Raw genomic sequence first — 22264 nt, forward strand, 5'->3', positions numbered from 1 at the left:
TAGGTATTCATTTCTAGAATAGAAGGAGAAGAAACAATTTAAGTTTATATTGACACTTGATATACCTGTTGTTCTGGTGTAAGTGGTAAAGTAGTTTTATGGCATCATGTTTCAAATGTTTCTGTGCTGTTGAAAGCTTTAGCTGTCAGTAATAAAGTTGTACTGTTTCTTGTGGTGATGAAGGTCTGAGTATTAATATCCATTTCAAACAGTGATGGATTACTTAAGACAGATGTCATTAGTGAATATATGTTATGAAGAGATACCAACAAAATGACAAAAAAATGGTTCAGATGGCTCTGAGCACTATTGGACTTAGCATCTGAGGTCATCAGTCCCCTAGAAGTTAGAACTACTTAATCCTAACTAACCTAAGGACAGCACACACATCCATGCCCGAGGCAGGATTCGAACCTGCGACCGTAGCGGTCGTGCGGTTCCAGACTGAAGTGCCTAGAACCGCTCGGCCACATCAGCTGGCTAACAAAATGACAGTTTGTGATCATGATGTATTATATTTACCATTTGCATTAAAGTAATAAACACTTTTATTCTTAACATATAACTCTGACATGAGTGCAAAAAATGAAAGATTGCTTATTAAAACACTTGGCACATGTGCTTTTTTAATTTACAAACAGTATACACTACCTGAGAAAAAGTGTAAAGCACCCAGAATGAGAGAAAGAAACAAAATGAAACTTCATGGATTAATACAGTAAGTGATGTTATTTCAGATATTAGAATAGGAGTTCAAATTGATATAGAGCTCACTAATCAGTATGATGTTATATCTCTTCTGGCTTGCATGTATGCATTGACTACGTTTAGAATAGTGCATACAACCTGTTATATCCTCTCCTGGGAAGGGCTGGACAACAGTTGTAACTAGCCTTTGATATCGTTGATACTGGAACTGGTATGGAACTGATGTCCGACCTGATCCCACACTTGTTCGTCGGGCAGAGATCTGGAATCTTGCAGGCCAAAAGAGTAGCCTACCTCAACATTATGCAGACAGTTCACTGAGACATGTTCCATGTGTGAGTGATGAGTGTCCTGTTGAAAACTGGCACCACAGTAGTATTGCCTGAGAAGTAACACATGAAGAGGCAGGAAGTTCTTGCTGAAATATTGTGAAATCAGAATTCCCTCACTGACTACCAGCTGTAACCAGAAGTCATACCTAATGGCTCTGCAGACCGTGATGCCAGGAATAACAGTGCTGTGGCTCTATACGAGTAAAACACTTAAAGAAAGTGACCTCTCTCCAGGTTGCCATTATACTCAGTAACAGTGATCATCTAGATTAGTGCAGAACCACAATTCATTGTTGAACACAATTCAATGTCATTCATCAGTACTCCAATCTTCCTGTGCACAGCATCATTCGAACTCTGTCAGGTGCTAATAATTCTGTCTAGTGTAAGTGGCATCTCCATGTCCTTTACAGGAATAACTAAATCTTTGATGCTGCTCACTCCCCATATATATCCTAGCAGCGTAGGTAACAACACTGAATGTGACAAAACTAATGCACTCCATTGGCCTTTCTGCCTGTTACAGAGAACTACAACTCTAATCACTTACATACCAGCCAATGGTGTTTGTGCGTATGAAATTACATTTATATTTGACCATATCCTGTGGGTGCTTCACATTTGTTTTATCAAAAAATGGTTCAAATGGCTCTGAGCACTATGGGACTTAACTGCTGAGGTCATCAGTCCCCTAGAACTTTGAACTTCTTAAACCTAACTAACCTAAGGACATCACACACATCCATACCTGAGGCAGGATTCGAACCTGCGACTGTAGCGCCTAGAACCGCTCGGACACCCATGCCAGCATTGTTTTATCAGACTGGATATTTGGTCGACTGCCACTTTATTTATTTCAAGCTGAATTGAGATCTGTGTTACTGTGGTCACATCACTGGATTCATATTTAGTAGCGGTGCAGTTCATATGCCAGCCATTCTAACCTAGTTTAGGTTTATCTAATTTACTTTCAGGGTTTGTCAAGACATTCCTTTCAGTGAGGCAAATGCTCATTCCTCCTTTCTTTTTGTCCTGCCTAACATGCATATCCAGTGACTTTTATGTTGTTAGACATTAACCTATAGTGATCTTTTTTAGTTGTTGCTGTTTTTTGTTGTATTATTAGAACCTGCAAAATAAATCATCTTGCTTGGAACTGCAATGTTACGATTTAATTTCTGGAAACAATGTTACTGTGGTCTTACAACAAAATATTTATAATGCAATTCAGTAGCAATTCTCTGGCAAATTATTTCTACATAGTTTGTCAGGGAAGAAGTGACAGTAAACTAAACATCATTCAGATAGTTGTCTGACTGGAAATAGTCACTATGATTCACAGTAAAATCAAGAAGAAAGATGATTTAAAAGTGTATTGAGCCTCAAATATTGTCTACTATAATTATTACTCTGTTTATCAGCCTCCTGTTTTGTGAAATAGAGCTTAAAAACTTAATGCATATTTCTATAAATTTTCCTCCTTTGGATTGCATTAGCCATATTCCTTCTTAAGCTATGCTAGTTTGAATAAACTAGGAAACCTTAATAACCAAAAATTTTTCAAGATTGGGTTCTAAATATTGTGAATGCACATTCCTACTTTTGCTCCAGGCAATAGGAGCACCTGTTTGAAAATGGAAGAGCACATTTTCAATTAGCTTTTGTAAGTGGATTTAAATAAAAAATAAGACAAAAACTTAGAATTTATTGGAAAATTGATACACAGTTCCTTATTCAGATGAGCTTATTTATGCCAGAATTATGTAAAACAAATTTAAGAGCTAGTTATTCAGACAGAAATAACATGTGTACCATCTCCATTCACTATTCACGGCATCACAAAGTTTGTGATTCCAGTTGAAACACAAATAGCGTATAAGCCATTGTTCTCCACTGAAAGTGTCAGAAAACTTCGTATGCAAAGTGCACAGATAACATCCACAGAATCATCATCAAGATCCAGATAGATATCATCTTTGGTGTCTACTTGTGAAGGTTCACTAGCCACGTCATTGTCAGAACTAGAGATTTTATTTTTCTTTTAAATTTCCTCTTAGTGTTGGTGATCTGGTACCGAGCGCCATGAGTTTCGAATCCACTCCAGATGGCATTTAACTCAATGCCCACTAGAGGTCTCTGCAGCAGTCTTACCGTAAGCTGTGGCTGTGCATGTTCCTGGCCGACTCTAACGTGAGGGTGCCACTGTGGAGCCCGTGGTGCCAGCGGCCAATAGCAACATAACCTGCTGTGTATTTAGGTGGCTTTCTTTCACTTAGAGAGACATCGTGGTATACGCCTTGAGTTGGTTGATATCTCACTTACAGACATCGTGTTAATGTTGCGTGTGCTTACTTCCCATTTACGAGTGGGCATTGCTTTGATTTTGTTGAGTTTATCTCTTGTGACCCCATTGCCCCATTGCTTACTAATGTGTTCTTGATCTTGGTGTCTTGCTTGGTTGTCTGTCATCATGTTTGTCCTTCCATTCCCGTTCGTATATCTTCTTTGTTCGTGGGCCACTCCCATTCTGTCCTGCCAGGTTTTTGTTGGCTGCACCCCCGCAACGGTTCCTGTCACAATACAACAGGTAGCATTACTCTTTCATGTTGCTCCATATTTTGAAGCCCCATTTGAACTGTTTGTGCCTTTAGAAGCATAAAAGATTTCCAACTTTTTCTTATAGGAAAAACTAGTCAACACCATACTCTCAGGATCTTTCATTTTTGAGACACTGGTTGAAATTTTTGTACAGCTTTTACATCCTTAGGAAAGTTTATAGGATATAGCGATGGCATCAGATGTGGAATGTGACATGATTTGAGGTTGAAAATCTGTACTTAGGCCGGGATTCGAACCTGGGTCTCATCTTCACTATGCAGATGTACATACCGCTATGCCACACTGCTACAGTGCCTTTGCACAGCTGCTCACCCAATCCTGGCGTGCCTCCCTCCTCAATCCCAGTTCCCTATCATGCTTCAGCCCACGTAATATTCCCCCTAAACTAGGAACACCAAGGTGGTTGAGGAGTGAACGGGAATTAGGATTGAGGATGGAGGCTTGCAGGGTTGCCCACGCAGTTGTGTAAACTCACTGTGCCGAGGTGGTGAAGTGGTAGCATGTCTGCCTAGTGAGCAGGTGACCTGGGTTCTAATCCCAGCCTTGGTACAAGTGAATTACAGTATTTTAAAGTAGGAAAGAAAATTATAATTAGGTGACTGATTTTTCAAATGAACCAGTATGTGCAGTGTGGCTCTTAATTGTCATAGTATTCTGTGCAGCCTGCTTAGCCTGAAAAAGCAAATTTCTGGCAGGATATGTTTGGGGGGGGGGGGGGAGCAGGGGGGAGGGAAAGACGAGGAGAGATAAGAAATGCAAATGCATAGTATCCTATAACAACAAATTCAATGAGTCACAACTGAAATCACTCACATATATTTGGGAATGCTGATTGTTTACAGAGAAGGATGGCATTAATTGTGCCAGGTATTTTTGACTTACAAGAGAGAATCACAAAAAAGTTCTTAAAATTAAACTTAAAACAGTTTTGGTCAGAATAGAACATTTATTGAAAGACTGCAACTGATTTCAGTTAAAAGTGATTGAAAGAAAGACAGTCTGACGACCATATACACTGATATGTAAGTACAAGTCAAATATAGAAGGAAATATACCTTGTACCTATTTTATTGTATCTGAAGGTGTTGCTATTTGACTGAAACTGGTTGAAATTTGTTAGAAAATGTTTGGTTATGATCAAAACTGTTTTAACATGCTCCATGAAAATCACGGTTCTATTCTCGATTAAAATGTTTTCTATAGTTACATAATGGAAATGCTGTAAAACCTGACCTGACAGATGCCTGAAGATAGACATCAACTATCCTATAAAAGCCTACTTATCATGTTTCAGGCAACAGTATTCAGTGAGAAATGTAGAGAGCTAGTTCAGGGACTGTACAGTGTTCCTGTGGGGCCCTATAGCCCAAATCAGACTTATTACAGAGCACTCAGACATGTAAGTGAAAGGAATGGTAGGAGAACCAGATACGGGGCATAATGGGAGTACCCTCTGGTATGTACTTCACAGTATTTTGTGCAGTGAGATTATAGATGTATACATAGATCTCTTTATTTTAAAAACAGTTGTGCACATTTAGTCTCATGCTTTCAGCTTTATTGTGTTTCAAAAAGGTATTCCTGAGCCCATACTGTGATAAGCTAATTATTCTAAGGTGACAAAAGTCATAGGATACCTCCCAATACTATGTTGGACCTCCTTTATCCCTGCTTAGTGCAGCAACTCAACATGACATAGACCTCAAGAACTCATAGAAAGTCCCTTGCAGAAATATTGAGCCATACTGCCTCTATAGATAGCCATAATTGTCAGAATGTTGCATGTGCAGGACTTTATGTATGGTCTGACCTCTCAATGATGTCCCATAAATCTTTGATGGGATTAATGTTGAGGAATTGGAGTGGCCAAATCATTTGCTCAAATTGTCCAGAATGTTCTTCGAACCACTTGTGAACAATTGTGGCCCAATGACGTGATGCATTGTTACCCATAATAATTCGACCACAAATGGCAGCAAATGGCCTCCAACTAGCCAAACATAACCATTTACAGTGAATGATTGGTTCAGTTGTACCAGAGGACTCAATCCAATCCATGTAAACACAGCCCACAGAATTATCGAGTCACCTCCAGCTTGCACAGTGCCTTATTGAGAACTTGGATCCATGGTTTCTGTGGGATCTATGTCACACTCAAACACTACCATCAGCGCTTACCAACTGAAACTGGGACTCATCTGATCAGATCATAGTTTTCCAATAATCTGATGTGGTCACAAGCCAAGGAGAGGCACTCCAGTTGATGTCATGCTGTTAGCAAAGGCACACGTGTTGTTTGTCTGTCGCCATAACCCATTAACACCAAATTTTCCTGCACTGTCCTAACAGATAAGTTTGTTGTACATCCCACAAGCATTACTGCAGTTATTTTGCGCAGTGTTGCTTGTCTGCTAGCACTGACAACTATTAGTAAACAATGCTGTTCTTGATCGTTAAGTAAATGCCTTGTCACCATCAAGAAGGGCTTGTACTTTGCTGAATTTTGTGTGGTTTCATGCGTAAACATCAACGCAACACATGCCAGATGGACACTGGGGCATGTCGAGCTGTTAAGGTACAAGGTGAACTGATTTCTATGAACTCCTTGTGAAACTATGACAGATGTGTTCGAGATCTGTCTCAAACACTTGGGGATGTCCAGTGATTTACCTTTACACAAACAGTTTGTTCCTTGGAATTGTTCATGCCATCATCAAATGCTCTGTACTGTAGGAGGATCCACATCATACATAATACAAAAGTAATGGTGAACCGTTATTATTGACCGGCACTGCACAAATCATAGAACAGAAAACACTTGCTGTTGTCGTGACAACATTTTTACAAGAACTGTGTGGGTGGGGGGGGGGGGGGGGGGGCACCCTGTTGTTACCTAGCAGGAATCGTGTGAAACTCAAGAATTTGCTCCCTTAAATGGTAAGTTTTTCATGCATCCATCCCAAATAACATAACAGTCATGGTTTTTTTAATTGGATTATTTTTTTTACTCACCCTGTATAATTTAAAACATAGGTAGGCCAAAGTTTGCTTGTAGACCTGAAAAGGAAGCTTGCTGGAGAAAATATATGTCCTTCACATGACAGAAGCAAAGCAATGTGAATTATAGTATGATATGCATATTATACTACAGTTCACATTGACGGGGTACTGATAGTCAAGTATTTTATGTCAGAGGATGGTGCTTTAATTATTGAAACTAGTCATACGTTAATAAAAATGCTTTGTATATCAGGTGGTAGCTTTTTAATTAAAATCAATATTGCTGTCACTACATGCCAGTGATGATGTTATTTCAAAATCTCACAACTTTAACAGTGTGATATTTTATGTAATATGAAACTATACCCTGTACCCACCATTAACAGTATTTCACTTAGCACCTTGACTTTGAACAAAACTCTCGAGACTATAGCTATACAGGCATGTAAATAATTGGAATGCTGCGTCTTTCATTTGTTTCAATATGTTCTCTCTCTCGCTCTCTCTCTCTCTCTCTCTCTCTCTCTCTCTCTCTCTCTCTCTCTCTCTCTCTCTCTCTGTCTGTCTCTCTCACACACACACTCAGAGGAGCACCTTTCCATTTCTGTCTTGCCTTCCTTATTTCCTGCAGTTTGCTGGCTCTACTTGTGTGCTAACAAACCATGTAAGGTTTGATGTTGGCACCAGGTAAAGTCTTTTTGTGAACGGGCCTGTTTATCCAACTGGAATGTTCTCTGCTTCTGGTCAAACCCACATCCCTTTTCTATAGGCTAGCAACAAAAGAGCAGTCTGTGTTAAATGAAGCTTGTCATTCCCTAGCCTTATTTGTCATTTTCAAGGTGCTTGGTTGTCATTCTAATTTATTCCCTGAAAGTTTCCCGAGAAATTTAGAAATTAGTATACGTAAAAATATAAATGTCTTTACTGAACTATTTTTTGTTGGTGTGTGTGTGTGGGGGGGGGGGGGGGGGGGTTTATGACCTTATGATATTGTCTCACTTGGACCTGCAGCAACTAGACTATAGGAGAACATTTGCCTAAGGTTTGCTACAAAAGTGAAAATCCATTGTTTGTATACTCCTACTTGATAGCAGACAAGGAAAATTTCTAAAGATATATAGCAGCAAATTTTCAAAACTCATTATTGAGGATAGATTAAAACCTGCATGGCACAGTGACACTAGATACCAACAGTAGTTTAAATTTAATGTGCGGGTTGGAAATTTTCCAAATTTCTAACTGGTATATATTACAGGTACTGTGTACAGTATTGTAGAAACTTCAAGAAAGAACTAAAGGGCACAACATAAAGCATACGCATGACATAGTTGCTATAACAAGACACATGTATTTTATTATATGACACCAACCAAAGACATAGTACACAGAAGAGAGATTAATATAAACCTTTCACTTCAACACTTCCCTTAAATGTTTTTCTTACTAAATGCCATACTTAACACATTCCAAATAATGATCTTAAATATTTAAGCTGAACATGTGGCAATGGTTTGGTGGAAATATCTGCAGCTTGCTGATTGCCTGGTTCATACTCAATGGCTAGCTGGCCTTCTAGAATTTTCTGATGGATGTAGTGCACGTGAATGTCAATATGCTTTGACCTCTTGTGAAATTCAGAATTTTTGGCCAGTTTAATAGTTCTTGCATTATCAACAAGAAGAACAGGAACACTCTCCAGTGATGAAATTTCTTCATAGAGCTTAGATAGCCATATTCCTTCTCTTGCCCCTTCATTGGCAGCCACATACTCTGACTATGTTGTTTACACTGATATGCAATGTTGCCCAGGCAACTCCTCCTTTGCAAAATCTTGCAACCACTCCACTAACTGAACATTAGGTTGTTGGATCACTGGCATAATCAGCATCAGTATATATCTCCAGCTTCTGTTTGCATGGCTAGCATCACATGTTATACCCAGTGTCACTGAAATTTTATATACTTTAGGATTCTTTTTACCACAGACCAGTGATTTTCTCAAGGAGTCTCTAAAAATTTTGCCACATAGCTCACTGCAAATGCTATATCGGGCCTTGTACCAACAGATAAATACAATAGACAGCCAACTGCTTCTCGATATGGAGTGTTAGTAGGTTTATCACTGGTTAACTCATTTGGCTGCAGATACTGCTCAATTGGAGTTGTCACAGGATTTCCCTCTGTCATGTTAAACCGTCTAAGAATATGTTTAGCATAACTTTCTTGATTAATCTCTATTGATCCATTATCATGACATACAACATTAATATTTTTGAAATACCCTACTGGCTCATTAGTAATTTTAAACTCATGTTGAATTTCTGTTAGGAAAACTTCAGTATCCTTCTTCTTTCTTGCAGATATTAATCCATCATCAAGATACAGAACTACCATCAACTTGTCATTGCAGTTTTCTCAATAGAACAATCACAGGTCTGCCTTACTTTCCATAAGCCTAAGATTTATTAGGAAGTCATTGAACTGTTGGTTCCAGCACCTTGGAGATTGTTTGAGTCCATATAAACTTTTATGAAATTTGCATACCTGATTTGGTCCATCACTAAATCCCTCAGGCTGCTCCATATATACACTCCTGGAAATGGAAAAAAGAACACATTGACACCGGTGTGTCAGACCCACCATACTTGCTCCGGACACTGCGAGAGGGCTGTACAAGCAATGATCACACGCACGGCACAGCGGACACACCAGGAACCGCGGTGTTGGCCGTCGAATGGCGCTAGCTGCGCAGCATTTGTGCACCGCCGCCGTCAGTGTCAGCCAGTTTGCCGTGGCATACGGAGCTCCATCGCAGTCTTCAACACTGGTAGCATGCCGCGACAGCGTGGACGTGAACCGTATGTGCAGTTGACGGACTTTGAGCGAGGGCGTATAGTGGGCATGCAGGAGGCCGGGTGGACGTACCGCCGAATTACTCAACACGTGGGGCGTGAGGTTTCCACAGTACATCGATGTCGTCACCAGTGGTCGGCGGAAGGTGCACGTGCCTGTCGACCTGGGACCGGACCGCAGCGACGCACGGATGCACGCCAAGACCGTAGGATCCTACGCAGTGCCGTAGGGGACCGCACCGCCACTTCCCAGCAAATTAGGGACACTGTTGCTCCTGGGGTATCGGCGAGGACCATTCGCAACCATCTCCATGAAGCTGGGCTACGGTCCCGCACACCGTTAGGCCGTCTTCCGCTCACGCCCCAACATCGTGCAGCCCGCCTCCAGTGGTGTCGCGACAGGCGTGAATGGAGGGACGAATGGAGACGTGTCGTCTTCAGCGATGAGAGTCGCTTCTGCCTTGGTGCCAATGATGGTCGTATGCGTGTTTGGCGCCGTGCAGGTGAGTGCCACAATCAGGACTGCATACGACCGAGGCACACAGGGCCAACACCCGGCATCATGGTGTGGGGAGCGATCTCCTACAATGGCCGTACACCACTGGTGATCGTCGAGGGGACACTGAATAGTGCACGGTACATCCAAACCATCATCGAACCCATCGTTCTACCATTCCTAGACCGGCAAGGGAACTTGCTGTTCCAACAGGACAATGCACGTCCGCATGTATCCCGTGCCACCCAACGTGCTCTAGAAGGTGTAAGTCAACTACCCTGGCCAGCAAGATCTCCGGATCTGTCCCCCATTGAGCATGTTTGGGACTGGATGAAGCGTCGTCTCACGCGGTCTGCACGTCCAGCACGAACGCTGGTCCAACTGAGGCGCCAGGTGGAAATGGCATGGCAAGCCGTTCCACAGGACTACATCCAGCATCTCTATGATCGTCTCCATGGGAGAATAGCAGCCTGCATTGCTGCAAAAGGTGGATATACACTGTACTAGTGCCGACATTGTGCATGCTATGTTGCCTGTGTCTATGTGCCTGTGGTTCTGTCAGTGTGATCATGTGATGTATCTGACCCCAGGAATGTGTCAATAAAGTTTCCCCTTCCTGGGACAATGAATTCACGGTGTTCTTATTTCAATTTCCAGGAGTGTATTTCTTCTTTTAAGAAGTCATTCAAAAAAGCAGATTTTACATTGAATTGCGCCAACTGAAATTGCTCACTAGCAGAAACACTCAAAATTGCTCTAATTGTATTGTATCTAGCAACAGGAATGAACATTTCATTATAGTCAATTTTACCAACCGCCTTATGCTTAAATCTATAAACTGAATGATTTGTAATCGGCTTATGGTCTGGTGGCAGAGGTTCCAAAGTCCACGTAGCATTTTCCTTCAATGAAGGTATTTCTTCCTCCATAGCTTTTCTCCATTGTTCATGGTCTACAGAATTAATTGTCTCAGTATAATTCTTTGGCTCATTTATTTCAGCCAGCATAATTTCAATAAGACGCTCTGGTTTCTACAGTTGTTGCTTATTTCTCAATTTTCTTTCACTAGAACTTTCTTTTTTAGGTTCCTTAAACACACTTGTGTCTTCATGATTCTTCAGTCCTTCATTGCTTGCTTCACTTTGGAGTAACACCATTGTCTTACCAGTTTTCTCAGGTTCAGAAACAACATCCTTACTCCAAAAATGGTTCAAACGGCTATGAGCACTATGGGATTCAACAACTGAGGTTATCAGTCCCCTAGAACTTATATCTACTTAAACCTAACTAACCTAAGGACATCACACACATCCATGCCCAAGGCAGGATTTGAACCTGCGACTGTAGCAGTCGCGCGGTTCCAGACTGAAGTGCCTAGAACCGTTCGGCCACACCGGCCAGCATTCTTACTCCAAATAATCCGTTTTTTTGATTCAATTCACACTCAAAATCCATCAATGCCATCAGAATAACCAACAAAGAATCCTGGTTTTCCCTTTGGATTCCATTTCTTTAGCTTTTCTATCAGAATATGAACAAAACGCTTCATTCTACAAATATGAAGTTTATTTAGCTGTATTGTCTTTCCAGTGAATACCTCATAAGGTGTTTTGCCATGCACATGACTTGTGCCAGTTTTGCTTAACACATAAACAACTGATTTTACTGCTTCTGCCCACAAAAACTAAGGCAGGCCCTGAGCTTGCAACACGGTTCGAGCCAGTTCGACAACTTTTCTGCTAGTGCGCTCAGCACATCCATTCTGCTCTGGAGTATAAGGATTTGTGATGATGATTTGTATGCCATTTAATTTCATCAAATCTTAAATTCAGTATTATCAAATTCTCGCCCACGATCACATTGAAATGCTTTAGGTAGTCGACCACAAAAATTTTTCACAATGCTCACCATTTCTGCAATCTTCTCTGCAGTCTCAGACTTCTGCTTGAGAAAATATATCATGCATAATCTTGAAAAGTCACAAGTGAAGCAAAGAAAATATTGTGCTCCTCCCAGTGATTTACACTCCATAGGTCCACACAGATCAGCATGAATCACTTCTCCAGGTTGTGTGGCACGCAGCTGTCCTAACTGAGAATTTCTGTGATGCTGCTTCCCCTTAACACATGCCTCAGAAAATTCTTCACCAACATCTTCAGCTTCAACACCACACTGCTTCAAGAATTGTTGGACATGACATTTCTTTCGATGACCCAAGTGTTCATGCCAAATTTTCAGAGAGTCCTTTGATGCAAGACTTACCTCAGGATCACAAGGCTGAATTTGTTTTGTCACTTGAATCGACTTCTTCGATAGGTTGCCACTACGTATGCCACATGCATTTACAATGCCATTGTTTTGGAACTCACACTTGTCTTTCGATGAATAAAAGTCCAATTCCTTGTCCACAGCAGATGATACAGAAAAGAGATTTCTTCACCCTTCTGGGGTATACAAAACATTATCCATATGGCATAACTTCCATTTTCCATTGACAAAGTCTTCAAAATAAATAGTCCCTTTTCCTAGTGTGTTCATAGTTGAATATTTGCCCATGCATATCTGCAGTGGTGTTGCAAACTTAGTGAACGATGTATACCACTCAATTTTCTTAGCATGTGATTCGTCACTCCACAATCAGCGATCCATGAGCCCTCACCCTATTCTGCACTTATTACTTCACCAATCAAAGCCTGGTTAGACAAATCACTTTTATTTTGGTTGTGGATGATTTTTTTTTTCTTTTTTCTTTTTTTTGTGTGTTTCCCATTTGGACATATTTTTTTAATATTGCGAAATACACAACTGAAACATTGAGCTTCTTTTTGTGTGTAGACTTTTCGTATTTGTTTGACAAAGTAACATTCCTCATAATGGTGCAGTCTGCATTTTTAGTGTTTGCTTTGGTAACAGAAAGTGCAGCTACCTTGTCTCATTTCTCCCTCCAACAAGCATGAGGACTGTCATCAGAAGTTAACATGTCCTTCAAATGTTTTAGTGTTTGTTGATCTTCAGATCTTGCTCACCCTGACTGTCACAGACTTTCATAACTGTCAGGCAGTGTGTCAAGTAGTCAAACCATTAACAATGATTCATCAGGTTGCATTCGAAGAACCAAGTTGTCATAGCAAGTGAGATGTGTCACCATGTCATCACCTGAACTCATGTAAAAATTTAGGAATTCTGACTGAAAAGAATACGCACCTTGCTTTGTTTTCCATTCAAACATAGGATGTAGCTTGTCCCGTGCAGTCTCACGTGCAACCAACAATGCCATGACTTTTTCTTCCACAGTTCTAACAATAATCTGTTTCGCTGCACTATCAGCTTTGTCCATGTTTTTAGTGCAGCATTAAACACATCTATCTGTGCTGATGTTGCATCCATTGGCAAAGTCAATACACACTTTGTATGCGCTGTCTGATGCACATAACAAATTTTGAACTGTGAACCTCCAAATAGTCCAATTTTCTGCCCCACACAGCTTCTCTATACCATGAAAATCCTTTGCAGTCCCTTAAAACAGTTCAGATTTACAAGCCCAAAAATTCCACAAAAGGAAAATGCAGCAGTTGTTCTTATATATACAATACAAACTGTTTATAGCACACAACACATGCTAACACATTTCTCACGTCACGAAATGTAAAATTGTAATACCCAATTCCTTTTTTGAATCATGTACTGGGCCCATAACCTGCTGCAGGAACTTCAGGAAAGAACTAAAGTATGACTGATGACCATAGATGTTATGTCCCATAGTGCTCAGAGCCAAGAACTAAAGTACACTACATAAAGCATACACATGACATAGTTGCTATAATAAGACTCATGTATTTTATTTTATGACACCAATCAAAGACACAGATATAGTACACAGCTGAGAGATTAGTATAAACAATTCACTTCAACAAAAGAAAGTCGTAGTGAAGGAGAATTGAGAAATAGGCAACAACTGAAAAAACCAGAGCGCCTTACTGAAATGATACTGGCTGAAATAAATGAGCCAAAGAATTATACAGGGGCTCTTAATTCTGTAGACCATGAACACTGGAGAAGAGCAATGAACTCATTTCTTCCTCCAATGCTCTTCTCCAGTGTTCATGGCCTAAAGAATTAATAGCCTCTATATAATACTTTGACTCATTTATCTTAGCCAGTATCATTTCAGTAAGGCGCTCTGGTTTCTTCAGTTGTTGCCTATTTCCCAATTCTTGTGTTTTTAAAAATGAAATATAGAACAAGTGCTTTGTGTGTGAGAAAGCTCCAATATTGTTTTGTGTTTCAGGTACACAGGAAGCTATCTACTTACTGGTCGATTAGTACGCGTCAATCAGTTCGACGGCAAAGAGATTTCCCTTGATGTCAATTCTTTGTAATGTGTGTTGAAAGGTGGTTTAATGTAATGTAAAGAAAATGTAATAATTAAATAAGTGAGTTTGCCATAAGGACAATGTCAATTCATTGAATAATGATTATTATATCACTGTGTGGAGTATCAGTGGTTTGTTATAATCAGAACATTCAAAATTTCAAATTGAAACTCTTAAATATAATTATGTGATGTATAGTTGTTCATCCTATGCTTATGGATTCTCTCTATGGCTTCTTTGTCAGGAAGCTGATTGAGGTTTAAATTGCAATCAGAATAACATTCCTTCAGCTATTCATATCTTCATCACTTGTTGATACCTGTCATTCCCCCATAAAATTTAAAAGAGAACTGTGTATAATATACAATTTCTTCACAATGTCTGATAAGAAATGGTAAAAGAAAGGTGAGTTCATGATACTGTTATGATTGCTTACTCTTTTCTACTATGAACAACCCCCCACCCCTTTACACACACACACACACACACACACACACACACACACACACACACACACACACACACACATATACATAATCCGTAATGTATAAGAAATGCTACACAGAATTTACCAACATTAGTGAACCCTTGTAAAGATACAAGGAACAGCTGCTAATTCTGTGTCTGTGTATAATTATACATATGAGTGCCAGAAGAGAATTATAATGATACTGCTTACCATATCCCACATTCGTTACTGTACCTTGCAGAGTGCTGAGTAGAAAACCATGTCACCATAAACTGTGAAGACTGATCTTAGATTTTGATCCCTCTACTGAATATGAGTTTGGTATTGTGTTATACTCAATGAATAATATGTCAGCTGTTTTCAAATGACCATTTTTCAGAGATAGTGAGGAATGCAGCTTTGATTAGTAGAAATTCTGATGCTGTGAGACTTTCCTCATCATCCTTTGCTGTGCATAGCTGAGGGCCCCACAAAGTCCACCTTAGCTTATAGTCTTTCAGACATTAGTAATCAGCAAAGTGATTAAAAAAATAATACAGAGTGATATTGAGCATCTTTCTTAGTAATTTAAAAACCTGATCATTATGCACGTATATAGTTACATTATATCAATGTATTAGTGTCACTATGTGCTTTCCCTGAGTTTGTATGTGAACTATAATGTTTTGTATATATCTGTGGAGTAAAAGCAACTGTTTACAGTTCCATACTACTCAATTAGTGACAGCATTATCATCAGTAACGTATCCACCTCGGTTGAACATCTTACTGCAGATTTGGTACAATTCACTCTCAGCATGGCACTGTGATTCACTGCTATGTGTGCACTGGATGAGATGAAAAGAAGTCATTCTGCATTTAGTGAAGATGCTCATTGTTATGGTGTAAATTCAGTGCCAGTCTGAAACGACAATGAACGGAAGGCTCTGAGAAGAGGTCAGCCAATCTCATGCTGACTGACCTCCCTCCAGGACGACAATATAACAACAGCGGCTACTAGGTGAAGACAACGTAAGTGCCGCACCCTACTGGTGGCAACTACTTTGATAGTAGCTTCAACATTAGCCACTTTGTTAGCCATTACATTGTAGCCTCTTTATTAGCAAACTCTGTGTCGCACAGATAGAGATCAGCAGTCACTCCAAGAATTCTCAGATCAAAGTTAAGTATTTGTACTTGTCTTTTTGTAAATAAAACTCATTAATACAAGTTGTTTGACTGTTTGTCTAGTGAACCGAATATGCAGGATTACTAGACACAACACTCGTAACATGTAACTCTGTCACTGTGCATGCCAGAGTAAGATTTACCTGAAGTACTCTTGCTGCTCGTATTACAAAAGGAACATCTGGATGAACTATACTTCTGCCCAAACTCTACTTAATCAAATTTTATTCCCTCATTATTCTTCTCTCTGAACATATGGGTGCAGTATGAGAAGAGGAGGTGGTTCCTTCGGGTTTCCAACTGAATTTAGTGAATAAAAACTTACAGTATGTTCTGTTATATGCCCTTGCTGTTACTCACAAAACATTTAAGAGGACAGTAATGTGATAACTGATACTTTTTTCCAACTATTCAGATTTCAGGTTAGTCATTTGGAACAAGTACGGTTTCATGTAAATGCTTGAAATATTAAATCTTTTTAATGCAAAATTTTATGTACATAGTTTGATGTGGTTATGTTCTATTGGGCATTTCTTAGAATTCTTCTGGTGAATAGAATGAGGTTTCTAATGAGAGACAGTGCAGCATTTTCTTTAACAGTTTTATTGCCATTCTTTGTATTTAGAAAAAGTGTTTTATGGACTATTTCAGTTGCCATATAAACTCTGCTGTTGTTAGGTCTTGCTAATATTTTCTGCGGTAAGAGTAGAGATGTACATGATCTGCCACTGTACTCATGTCTTTGAATTGTTACAATTATGTTAGGTAGTTCAAGACATATGTAATTAAAACTCCCAAAATGTATTAATTGATCACTACTAATATTTTATATTAACGAACAAAATCATACACTTTATAGCTTTATCAGCCCTTGTCATTACTCTGACTGTCTTATTCCAAATTACAAGAATATCATTTACTTTTTTGTTGTATGCCAAGAGCATGATAAAAAAAATCAGCTCCTGAGCCAGGCCCTGGGTTCCAAAGGACATTGACTAGCTTCTGTAACTGTCTCTGTAATGCAGTTTCATGTGGATGCAGTGCAGACAGGCATGCAATCAGCAATACTGCTCTCCCTGCCAGTTTGCTGACTTTTCTACATCTACATCTACATTTATACTCTGCAAGCCACCAAACGGTGTGTAGCAGAGGGCTTTTTACGTGCCACTGTCATTACCACCCTTTCCTGTTCCAGTTGCGTATGGTTCAAAGGAAAAACGACTGCCAGAAAGCCTCTGTGCGTGCTCGAATCTCTCCAATTTTACATTCATGATCTCCTCGGGATGTATAAGTTGGGGGAAGCAATATATTCGATACCTTATCCAGAAACGCACCCTCTCGAAACCTGCACAGCAAGCTACACCTCGATGCAGAGTGCCTCTCTTGCAGAGTATGCCACTTGATTTTGCTAAGCATCTCCGTAATGCTATCACACTTACCAAATAACCCTTTGACAAAACGCACCACTCTTCTTTGGATCTTCTCTATCTCCTCTGTCAACCCGACCTGGTCCCGATCCCATACTGATGAGCAATACTCAAGTATAGTTCGAACGAGTGTTTCGTAAGCCACCTCCTTTATTGATGGACTACATTTTCTACGGACTCTCCCTATCAATGAATCTCAACCTGGCACCTGCCTTACCAACAATTAATTTTATATGATCATTCCACATTAAATCGTACCATTCGCATACTCCCAGATATTTTACAGAAGTAACTGCTACCATTGTTTGTTCCACTATCATTAAATCATACAATAAAGGATCCTTCTTTCTATGTATTCTTAATACACTACATTTGTCTATGTTAAGGGTCAGTTGCCACTCCCTGCACCAAGTGCCTATCCGCTGCAGATCTTCCTGCTTTTTGCTGCAATTTTCTAATGCTCCAACTTCTCTGTATACTACATCATCATCCGCTTTTCAGACTGTTGTAACTGACAATTCGAAAGTTCTTACAACACAACTTTTATTTATGTGAGTCTACATGGAAATGACTGAATAACAGCTAAAAGGCACAATCACAGCCAATGTTTACCATTGCTTACACCTTGGGCATAGACAACCTCAGTCCTGTGTGGTGTTAGAAGTGTTGCCGGCCTGCACGGGCTACCATGATGACGGCGTAACACCCGTCCCCCCTTGGAAGATCTGGTGCAGCAGGAGTGACTGTGCGGGAGAGAGCACCAATGTGGCCTGGTGCCATAGGTTGATCGGCAGTAAAGTCGTCCTGATGGAGGCAGTGAAAACCGAGTGCTGGTGAGTAGGACGCCGCCTTCCATATGATGCGAAGGGAACGTCGAACAGGTGGCAGTTGCGAGGCAACAGTGGCCTGGGCAGGCAGCATGGGAACGACTGTGTTGTACAACCAGGTCAGCGCTGAAGAGGGGCCAGGAAGTGGATCCCGGGGATGGTCTCGGGGTTGTCCCACGTCCAGAGGAGGCGGTGGCAATGTCGGGCTAGCAGCCGGCGACTGTTGGCCATTTCCTCAAAGATCTCCCATTAATTGAGGAGAGGGCAGCAACATAGGCCTCATGGAAGAGGACGGCAATGTAAGAGAGAGAGAATCCGGTGATTGGGGCTGCGACTGGTCGAGGAAATGAGGACGGAATTGGTTGCGGTGATGCAAAACCACCCTGTTGTCCAGACAGACATCGAACAGTTGTCGACTACAGGTCCAGAGAATGACCACTGGCAGCCAGCAGGGCCGGGACCCAAAACCATGCGCCCACACCTTGGAGGCGGATGAATACCTGGAAGCGTTTGGTCGGGCGCGAGGCAGGAGGAGATGGAGTAGGGTTCATGGCTGGTGACCATGGCGCAGTAGGCTGGACTCTTGTCACTCACCAGCGTGGTCCTGTAGAAACTGAGAAATATCGTAAGAGCATCTTCCGGAGATTGGTCCTCTGTGTACTTCTGCATCTGAGTTTTAAAGGTGTGAAAAAGGCTATCTACCCTGCTATTGGATTGTGGATGAAAAGGCGGGGTAAAGACGTGGTGGATACCATTATCGTGACAGAATTTGGTGAACTCTTGACTGCGAAATTGCGGGCCGTTCTCAGTGATCAAGGTGACTGGTAGGCCTTCAATGGAAAATATTTAGGACAGGGCCATGATAGTAGTCTCCGTGATGATAGAGGACCATCGGACAATGAAAGGGCAGTGGGCGTAGTCATCCGTGATGAGCAACCAGTAAGCGCCGTGGAAGTGTCTCGCAAGATCCACATGGATGCGTTATCATGTGAGGGAAGCCACAGGCCAGTATTGGAATGACTAGCATGGACTGGGAAGGGTCTTGGTACATTGCTGACAACCCCAGACCATGCGCTCCATGTCTACTGTCATGCCAACCCAGAAGACATTGCAAGGTGCGAGGGTTTTCGTCCGGACAATACCCCATTCACCTTGATGTAAGATGTTGAGAATCTGGGACCACACGGATGGTGGTACGATGACTCATGGATAGGTGTCATGTTCCACATGGAGGAGCATGGCTACCGGTTGATGGCAGATGAAGAAAAAGAATCGGAGGTCAGCCTGGGCATGAGGCAGAGGAAGCGTCAGACAGCCGCAGAGAATATAGCTCTGCACCAGTTGCAGGAGCGAATTTGTGGCCGCCGTGGGGGCCACCTGTGCAGCTGTGATGGGGAATGCCGCCAACGCTGTCTCTATGTCTTCATCGACTTGAAAAATTAGGATGTCCAATGAATCGAACGTCGAATCCTGGCCGGAGGGGAGCAGAGACAAGGCTTCGACGTTGGCATGCTGGGCAGTGGGCTTGAAGTGGATGGTGTACCTACAATGTGAAAGGAATAGGACCCATCGCTGCAGACAGTGGGAACTCCTCGTCGGTAACTGGGCTGCTGGTGAAAATAAGGCCACAAGGGGCTTATGGTCAATGATGAAACGAAAATAGGTACCATAAAAGGACAGGCAGAATTTGGTACAGGCAAACAGGATGGCGAGGGCCTCTTCCTCAATTTGGGAATATTTGCTTTGGGCCTCGGTAAGGGATTTAGATATGTACGCCACCGAGCATTCTGATCCAACCGGTAGATGGTGCGAAAGGACAGCCCCAATACCAAAGTCTGAGGTGTCCATAGCCAAGGTTCAGAAAGCCGACACAAGCCAAAGACCAATGAAAAGGTAAGGTATTTCAGCATAGGCGATAGTGGGTCACCGCAATGTGAACAGTGGAGGGAATGAACTTTCGATAGTACACAATTTTATGCAGGAAAGACCACAATTGGTGGACATCACTCGGACAAGGAAGGGCGTCTATAGTGGCGACGTGGCAGGAGGTAGGAGATATGCCATTCTGGGAAATGATGTGAGCCAGGTAGGACATAGCAGGTTGAAAAAAGGAGCATTTAACAAGGTTGCATTTTAGGCCTGCAGTCCACAGGCGCAGGAATAATTGTCGCAGATGACTGTGATGTTCATCCGCAGTACAGCCGGTGACGATGATGTTGTTGAGGTAGTTCACACATCTGGGAACATCCCGCAAGTGCTGTTCCAAGTAAAGCTGAAAGATGAGCAGTGCACTAGTGATGCCATACATGAGGCGGTTCAACCGGAACAGCCCCAACTTTCTGTTGAAATAAGTGTTCACACTGTCTGGATTGCCTGCTTTCCCAGTTCCACAACATCCTACTGCATGTAATTACATATGGATAAGGGGGATGGGAGTAGGGTAATATGCCCTCTAGTACAGTCATTTTTTTAATTCGGAAGAGAACTGTAAGAGCAAGGTAACATGCTAGCCAAACAGATCCTTGCAAGCCCCTGTTTCAAAAGTTGTCAATCCTCCCACTCCTATCTATGTATATACTAGAAACTTGTAAATATATCAGAAGGAATTTGAAACAAATAAGTAAATATTTTAATATCTATGAACATAATACAAGGCAGTAAAAAAGATTTCGTGTTGAGTCAGTAAGGAGATCAGCTTTTAAAACTCCCATTAGATAATAATTCTTTGTAAAACCATAAGAACAGTGTTATTAGATCACTCCCATTCAGCAGCAGAATTTTTGGCATACTTGAAATACAGGAAACTTGAAACAAGACTATGAAAGGTGTGCCACTGAAAGCTCTCGTAATCCTCACTTTTAAGCCAGCAACATTTATTGAGCACAAGCGCCTTGTGTTACTAGAGAAATTATTGTAAGCCATAGTTCCAAATAGAAATTAATATGTGATTTATCATAACTGAAATTAAAATAAATCCAAGTACTATTAATTTTACTGCATATACATTCTGTAAGTATGATATTCAACAAAATTCCATGAAGCCTGATGGTGGTGTAAAACCACATGTTCATAAGAAAAGCACTATGTAACATAAATCTAAATCAGTCCAAGTAAACATCAGTAGTGGTCATAGTTCACCTGTGTGAGCAAAGTCTGGTAACAGCAACTGAGAAAAAATCTGTGGTCAGGAGGCCTTACATGTGTCTTGTCAGGAAATCCGTGTAACTAGCTTGTGATATCATCAGTTTTCACATCACAGGCACCACTGCTGGACATGGGCAATGTTACACATATCAGTATGTCTGTCTGTTCCATTCACACATCTTGTGGGGTTACTGAACAAGTATGTAAATAGTTTATCCAACAATCTGAAAAGACATTTTGAATGAATAAATAAAAAATAAATGTAAAAGGTGCGGCTTGATGAGGAACTGGGTAAGTGTCAGTGGTGAAGCTCCAAAGTTCAAACTTCTGCTGGTACTCAGGTTTTTTCTGTTGCTTGCCTCATCTTTAATCTCTGGCAATGAAATGTACATACAAAAATTGCCAAGTTGCTATGTGTTTTGAAGTCAGTATTAGAACAGTTTTACTAAACTGTTTAGTCATTGTATTCACATTTATATTTAGACTGAAATTCTTTGCAAACTCCCTGAATCAATTAAGATGAATGCTCAGATGATGCCCTGTCTCTAATGACAAGCTAGTATATCTATCCTTCAAATCAATGAGGCAGGTAAACCACCACTTTATCATTAGGATGCAACTTCATATAGTATGACAAACATACAGGATGTATTCTATACTCCAGGAACCTACACACTGTACAACTACGAATGAAGCCTGTTTCATGTACTGTTTATATACAACATCAGTTGTAAACAGTCCTTTCACTACTATAGCCTGAGTGAAACACTGAAAGTCTGCTAATAATGACATTCCTAACTTATAGTATGCCTACAGGTTAACAATTGAAATTGCGAACACCGCTCAGTTT

At 41.0% G+C, this 22264-nt stretch overlaps 1 non-coding gene across 1 annotated transcript; it reads left to right on the forward strand.

Moving 5' to 3' along the window:
• Positions 1-4137: 4137 nt before the first annotated feature.
• On the forward strand, positions 4138-4208 carry Trnat-agu (transfer RNA threonine (anticodon AGU)). The gene has a single exon. It is a non-coding gene; the product is annotated as a tRNA-Thr (tRNA).
• Positions 4209-22264: the final 18056 nt, after the last annotated feature.

This window comes from Schistocerca serialis, chromosome 3 (genome assembly GCF_023864345.2).
Source record: "Schistocerca serialis cubense isolate TAMUIC-IGC-003099 chromosome 3, iqSchSeri2.2, whole genome shotgun sequence".
NCBI lineage: Eukaryota > Metazoa > Arthropoda > Insecta > Orthoptera > Acrididae > Schistocerca > Schistocerca serialis.